The following is a 7,283-nucleotide window of genomic DNA, read 5'->3' on the forward strand; positions in this document are numbered from 1 at the left end:
CCATGAGAAGAGTCTTGCCTTCGTAGGACGAACGGAAACGGAACGTATCATGGTTGCTATGACAGCACGCCTCTCTTTAACAAGCGCGAGTCCCTTTAGAAGGGAATGTATGAGGTACATTTTAGGAGAGTTATAATGATGTAAAGAGAAAAGAAAATAGATTTTACAGGTGTACTTTTAGTCTAATACTTTATTTAAATTGTATATTAATATAATTATACATATTATATACTCTGCACCCATCTACTGAGGTACTTCAACTTGGGAATTAACATTACTTGCGTTTGAACATCATATTTACGGGCAAATTGGCATTATCTTTTTAAAGACATTTCCGTTGAAGCAAAGAATTGTGGGTTGTGAGTACCCACGAAGCATACACCCCATTCATCCTCCGAAATCCCGTGAAGGTCGCATTCGAAGGCTGCATTGGAAGTGTCCTACTCGCTTTTCTGAAACCAGACAGCCTCGATGACGTGCCGCGAAACACTAGTGTGCAGTGAAAGATTGTCAGGTGTGCCGTGGAAAATTATAAAATTCTACAAAATAAATAAATGCATGAATAATAATAATGATAATAATATTAATAATAATAATAATAATAATAATTTCAGGGATCCAAACTCCTCACCTTTCGGAGAAATTCGCCGTTTTGAAACCATAATCGGTCACTTTTGTGATTGTGAAGAGCAATGATTAATGTGCAAAAGTGACTGATATTTATACGCGTTAAGGGTCTTTCACATGACTCGAGTCAGTGCTGCAGAATACATTGAAGTCTATGAAGTGACGCCACTTTACACCAAAGTGTTTTTCACACACAAGTTTTTGCTTCACCAATAATGTCTTTGAGAGTACTAAGCAACAAGAAATATTTCAAAACTGTCCAAATTTGTGGAGACATTGAATGTCTCATAATTTCTTTTAATTAAATATTACCTTATCGTTTACGAATATCAGAGACCCCAGTTATTGAACTCATTTAAATTCACCAAGAAAACAATTAGACCTAAACACAAACGAGTCATTTTATTACTTTCTGCTATCAAAGCAACTGCAAGCTTTTTTCTGTCTTCCAAATACATGTTTTCAATGTTTATTGTGCACACCTCGCGCTTTTTTACGTGGCAAACTCTTTCTGCAACTCTTGTCATGTGGAGGGCAATGCGGCACTTGACGCTGGCGCTGAACAGAGCGTTGACGCCTCGACTCAACTCATGTGAAATGCGCTTTACAATGACGAAAGAACATTATTGAAACTCAACATTATTATTATTTGTCTATTATTGTGGTCTTTTCTGATAAAAGCCATGCTCAGCAGTTTAAATAGGCTACTGTAGGAAAATTATACTGTAGATCTGCTTTGTGTTTATAATTCTTATACTGAAGTCAGTAGATTTGTAGCCATGCAAGTTTTAATAAAGGAGAAGGTAAGGACGTTATTGAAACTCACTATTATTAGACTATTATTGTTGTCTTTTTGGATGATAAATAATGCTCCGACTGAAGGAAGACTATAGATCTGCTTTGTTCTTTTAATGCATAAACACTATAAAGTCTCTTGGTAGATTTCGGTCATGAATGACTCAGAATGATTCACTGACTCACTCATAGCACACAAGACGCTCATTTGTCGCCACCTAGTGACATTTCCAGAAGGGGTCACTGAACTAATCAGTTAATAAAATTGAACAAATTTGTGAAACCAAAGCAAGCCTCACCAAAATACTCTTTATTTTGCAGCTAATTCTGCACAATTGTAAACTTGAACAAACTTGAATCACTAAAATAGCTGGAATTGGTGCTTTTAGCTTATTCTTTAAAAAAAAAAAAATATCCCCAGAAAAAATGTTCGTGGACCAGTGATTGTCTTACCTTTTTCACCCCTCATGAGTTTGCATCCCTGTAATTTGTTGTGCCATTGCAAGAACAAATCTACAAATTAGAAAAGAAGCAAATTTGTTGTTTTTTCATTACCCATTTAGCGATCTTGCCACCTGTGACCTCACACAGCATTGCCTACCTATGTGACTTTATTTTTTTTATTATTTTGCATAGCCGAATTTCAAACATTACAAGTAAACACACTACGGACAGAAAACATGGACAAGTTCTTGAAAAGGAAAAATATTGACAATGGTTAGCCTATGTGGGATAGTGGTGTGCCGAAGAATTATTTAGTCGTAAAAAGTGTGCCGTGGCAGAAAAAAGGTTGGGAAACACTGGTTTAAACAGTATGTGTAATTTGACTGATGATTTGAAAGCCACCTATTGAGTCTAAATCATGCTTGAGTCTTGCAATAAAAAAGACATTGTAAAACACAAAGCATCTTTTGTGCTGCAACAATCAACAATACATATCGTTTTTCTAAAGAAATCCTCTTCATGGCAAGGTATCTTAGAGACTTTAATCCTCCAAGGTGCTCTAATGCAGGTATGCATCTGAATTCATCTTATGAATGTGAGATTACATTTTTTTTTTTTTTTAAATGTCTGAAGTCTTGTGTTGTGGCTGTGCCATTTACCAATTGAAATAAATAAATAAATAAATATCCCTGAGATTTCTCACTTGTTAATGACAGTATACTATAGATTATGTTAAATTAATAGTTCACCCAAAAAGAAAATTCATTCATCATCATTTAGCCACCCTCATGTTGTTCCAAACCCATATGACTTTCATCTGTAGAACACAAAATAAAATAATTTAATGAATGTCCTGTTGGCTAAATTCAATATAATGGGAGTATATATTGCTTAATAAAGCACCTCATAAAAGTAGTCCATGTGATAGGATAACTATGTATGATAAACAAATGTTAATTTAGGTTGTGACATGACGCCATGACTTTTGGTCACGATGCACAAGAACCAATGAGGTTTGCTGTTATCAAGGTAGCTGCCATATTGCATTTCAGCACTGTTTATAATTACTTTATTAATAATTTGATAAAAGAGTGAATAATGCCAAAAACTTGGTACAGAATACGACGCACAAATCACATGGACTAGTTTTATGACACATTTGGGTGCTTTATTAAGCATAAAAGTAAGTCTCTATCCTGCCATTATATTATATTCAGCCAACTCATTATATTATTTCCCTTAAAAAATAAAAAATAAAATAAAATAAAATAAAATGGTGACAGAATTTTTATTTTGGGGTAAACTATTCCTTAAAATTGACTTTTGGAACTGCTAGCTACCGTTAGTATTTGATTCTACAGGGTATACAAAAAGTATAGAAATTCAGCACACCCTTTTAAAAATTTCACATCTTTTGCTTTTTCTACAGTTCAAAAAGACTCAAATAAAAACCAGGTATTATCCAGAATAACTTGAGAACCTCGAGAAAAAGCGCTCAAAAGAATTTCAGTTTCTCAAATTGTTTTGCACATATTAGCAAATAGCCCATATCAACGAATTAACCTTTAAACTTAACGAAACTTGCTTTATCAACACAAGGACATTTCGAGGACACCACATAATTGACTAGGGGGCGCTATAACAAAACAAAACCAAAAATCCTCAAAAATCTGATTCAGGAGGTTTAAATTCAGCTTGCATTTCTTTGGTACAAGTGTTAACATATACAGCACAATTCTCTCTCTCTCTCTCTCTCTCTCTCTCTCTCTCTCTCTCTTTTGACAACTAAGGAATAAGGAACCATATTTGCTACAAAATATTTTTGTGCTGGTTTTCTGAAAATCTGAACTTCTGCTACCCACACTACATGCATGTAATTTTAAGGTTAGGGGTATGGAATAGGATTGTGTGTTAGTCCAGCCTCATAAGATATGATACCCTTGTTTTTTTTTTTTTTTTTTTTTTTTTGCCTTATGAGATATTCTGCCCATTTTGTAATGTAAAAAGTAGGTAAGTCAGGTTTCCAGAACACTAGTATCCACAGGTCACATGGTTTCTTATTTGTTCCTATGAAAGTTTCCACTAAATTGGCAACCCCCTGTGCCAATTTTTGTGTACCACTGTGACAACTCAATTGTACTATACTATCAGTGACTTGACTTCAGTGTTTTGCAAATAGTTTTCCATTTTGTGGAAAAATGTGTGTTTAGATTTGCATTCAGGTCATAACTAAATAAAACAGGCTGCATGACAATAGGGGAGGTTTATTGCAAGGTAGACTAGCATACAGGTGCAAGAGAATATTACATTTCTAAAATACACTACTAATAAAGCAAAATCACAATTGCAAGAGTGCTGTTATGACCATAAATCAGCATGGCTTTGATTAGCAGCAGCTGTTGCGAGTCCCAAGCAGTGATGAATGGTAAAACTGAAGCTGTTAGTTTACCTCTATTCCTTAGTTGTAGAGTGGTAGTAATCTGCTCTGAGCAATCATGGAGTGATGCTGCCTATCTGTCGTGCAATCGGAATTTCACTCATATTCAAGTGTTTTGTTGGAGAGAAAACACAGAGGACGCCAGCTTCATTCTTGTATATTTCTTGGGGAACTCTTATTTTGACACAGACTCAGAAAGCTTTCCCTCCTCTGCCATGCAGTGGCCAACCAGTATTTTTCTTATTCAACATCCGTGAAGCTGAAGCCGTCAAACTGAGACATGCTAACTTTATGCTCAAATAGATGCATGGGACAACAGCATGGAAAACATGAAGAAATTCTTTGAGTAACTTAAAAGAACAGGAAAAGTTTAGAGATGACCTCAGATGTATTAAGAGAGCGCATTCAGCTTAAAGCCTCCATCTCCAACTTGCAGATGCAAATTCAAGAGGAGCTGAAAAAATTGGGAAAAAATCAGATTCAGGATGCAATCAAACAAAACAAGGAAAAGATTGACAAGTGTAAAAACGTTTCTATAAAAATAAAAATCGTAAGAAAAGGTTCCAATTGAGAATGCATCTTGGAAGAACAGGAAGGCGACCACCTTCACTGTCTGTGAAGATAACTGCCATGAATATGTGTGACAGTTGTCAGCTATTGTTTTGTATTTTTTCTATGATCAATTGTATTCTCGGTAGGGTGCTGTTGAGCGTGTCAATGGGATACCAGGGAGGAAGTTATTTTAGGAAGCGCAAATGTGATTGCAGTCTCTCCTTTGTTGTCGGGGCATGCAGGTCATCCAAGGTCACGCTGCTGGGTGTATGACAGAGTCGCAGCTTGAGTGCTGCCTCAGCCGCAATTAATGCCGCATTTAATGACGAAGTACTAGGGCTTGTGTTTTATAGTTGTGGTGCTTGCAATTCTTACCTTAGACAGGGTTGGTGTCCCGCGTTTGAAATTTGCAAGATATTGGGAATCCATGTTTTTTTTTTTTTTTTTTTAATTTTTTTTTTGGGTACAGCAAGGATTTTTTCCTTTTTTTTTTTTCTTAAATTTTGAGTCTGAAGACCTTTTTACCCATTTATTTATTTATTTGTTTTTTTTAAACAACGTATCTCATCAACTTTTTTGCCTTCATAAGAATTGTTTCATTGATATGAAATTCTTAATTGTTGCATTTATTTTGTTATAACCCACAAGGCACTGATGATTACTGATTTATTTACTTTGGTACACTCACCTGTTGATGTTAAAAGGTAAATGTTCCTTGGCCTAGACTAATTCGCTGTGTTCAAGTTTTTTGTACTACTGAGTCATGTGATGTAATGTCTGACTGTGATCTGAATTGATTGAACAATAGAGAGAAGTTCAAACAGTATCCTTCTGTTCCTTGTGTTATTGTAAATTTATAAGAGAACTAATTGTCAATTACATTTACATAGACTGTTTTGTTAAGGATAACTGAATTTAATTTAATTACTGTGGTGGTTTTAACCCCTGGCACCCGAACCCAACCTGTTAAGGCCAACACCGCTACAAATGACTGCTGGTGGGTTTCTAATCCAAGTAAATGTGAAGTCATAAAAAACGGTTTCTGCACTGTGTGCACAAGGAAGTACCACCACAGTAAACATGTTAAATAAAACAGGAAATATGTGGTCACAAACGCAAGCATCACAATGGAATATTAAGATCTTAAAAGATAGTATGAAAAAGAACAAGAGCAGTCAAATATGTATTTGTTTATATTGAAATGTCTTGACAAAGATCTGAAAGAAATCGAGAAACAAAAGGTGAATCTGCTGTGCGATGCCTTCATGGCCATCAGGCATTTGTCTAAGATTGTACTGAAACCAGACTCTGCTTTCACTTCTCAGCATCTTGACTTCTCTTCCTCTCTCTGTTAAGAAAACTCCCAAAGTCAGAAGTTCCAAGTGTCAAATGTTAGAGTTTATTGAACATACCAACAAACCCGAGATGTCAGCTGAGATCTGACTTGCTCGGTCAAAACCCTCCAGTCTTATACAGTTTGTTATCTAGCATTACTTCATGCCTACGCCCTCTTAATATTTTTTGTATCAAATGGATTCAGCTCGCCACCATTATTTCACAGAGCCTCTGATTTAATTTTAATGGTGGAAACCTGGCTGTTAGTTCCTTTTTTAAAAAATAACCTTTTAAATTCATTTATTATGAAAGTATACATTTTTTATGAATAATACGTCATAATCTGAGCATATATAGTTACTTTGATTATTGGTTGCATCAGTCTTTTAACTTTGCGTACTTTCATGACTCACTACCATTGTTCTGTGCTTACAGCTGAGTGCACAGAGCATTCTTATAATATTAGCATTTTCAGTGTCCTCAAATGCCCTTATGATGTGCACTTTCTAATAATTCTTCTCTTGACAATGTCAAATCAGTCTCATAATCTGTGTCATTGTTGGGCATTGCTACAAATACTTCTGCAGTCTTAGTTTGTGTTTCCTTAGTAGGTCGTAGTGGCAGTGGCAATTTGATAGATTGATAATCTATTCCTCCATATGGATCCTCATAGTCTTCTGCATTTAAAGACCTTCTTTTATTAGATTTGTTTACTGGTATACCTTGAGTTGAATTAATGGAAGTGGATATCACCAAGCTCTGAGAAGTCGATTGTTTGAAACTCTCCTGGCCCTGGGGAGAAGTAAGGTTGAGAAGGCCCTGCCTGCTCTGAGTCTGGGGAGTGGTCACCGGAGAGTCGTGAGGAGTGAAGGCTGGGAGACCCTGGGTCTGGGGAAATCATTGCAGTGGGTGTACCAACATCAAGATCCATAGCAGAACATTCCTCACCCTCCAGTTCTGACCCCACTGGCTGCCGTACATCCTCCTGCAGCTGTACTTCATCTCTAGCTCCAGCATGCTCAGCTGCCCTAGAATGAGGTGTAACAGCGTCACTACTTTCTCCCTCCTGCTCTGGGCTTTCCTCTTGTTCAGT

The 7,283-nt window shown here is 36.3% G+C and overlaps 1 pseudogene; it reads left to right on the plus strand.

Moving 5' to 3' along the window:
• The first annotated feature begins 4,242 nt into the window (after nucleotides 1-4,242).
• Nucleotides 4,243-6,210, plus strand: LOC127422110 (uncharacterized; annotated as a pseudogene).
• Nucleotides 6,211-7,283: the final 1,073 nt, after the last annotated feature.

The sequence above is a fragment of the Myxocyprinus asiaticus genome, chromosome 31, assembly GCF_019703515.2.
Source record: "Myxocyprinus asiaticus isolate MX2 ecotype Aquarium Trade chromosome 31, UBuf_Myxa_2, whole genome shotgun sequence".
Taxonomy (NCBI): domain Eukaryota; kingdom Metazoa; phylum Chordata; class Actinopteri; order Cypriniformes; family Catostomidae; genus Myxocyprinus; species Myxocyprinus asiaticus.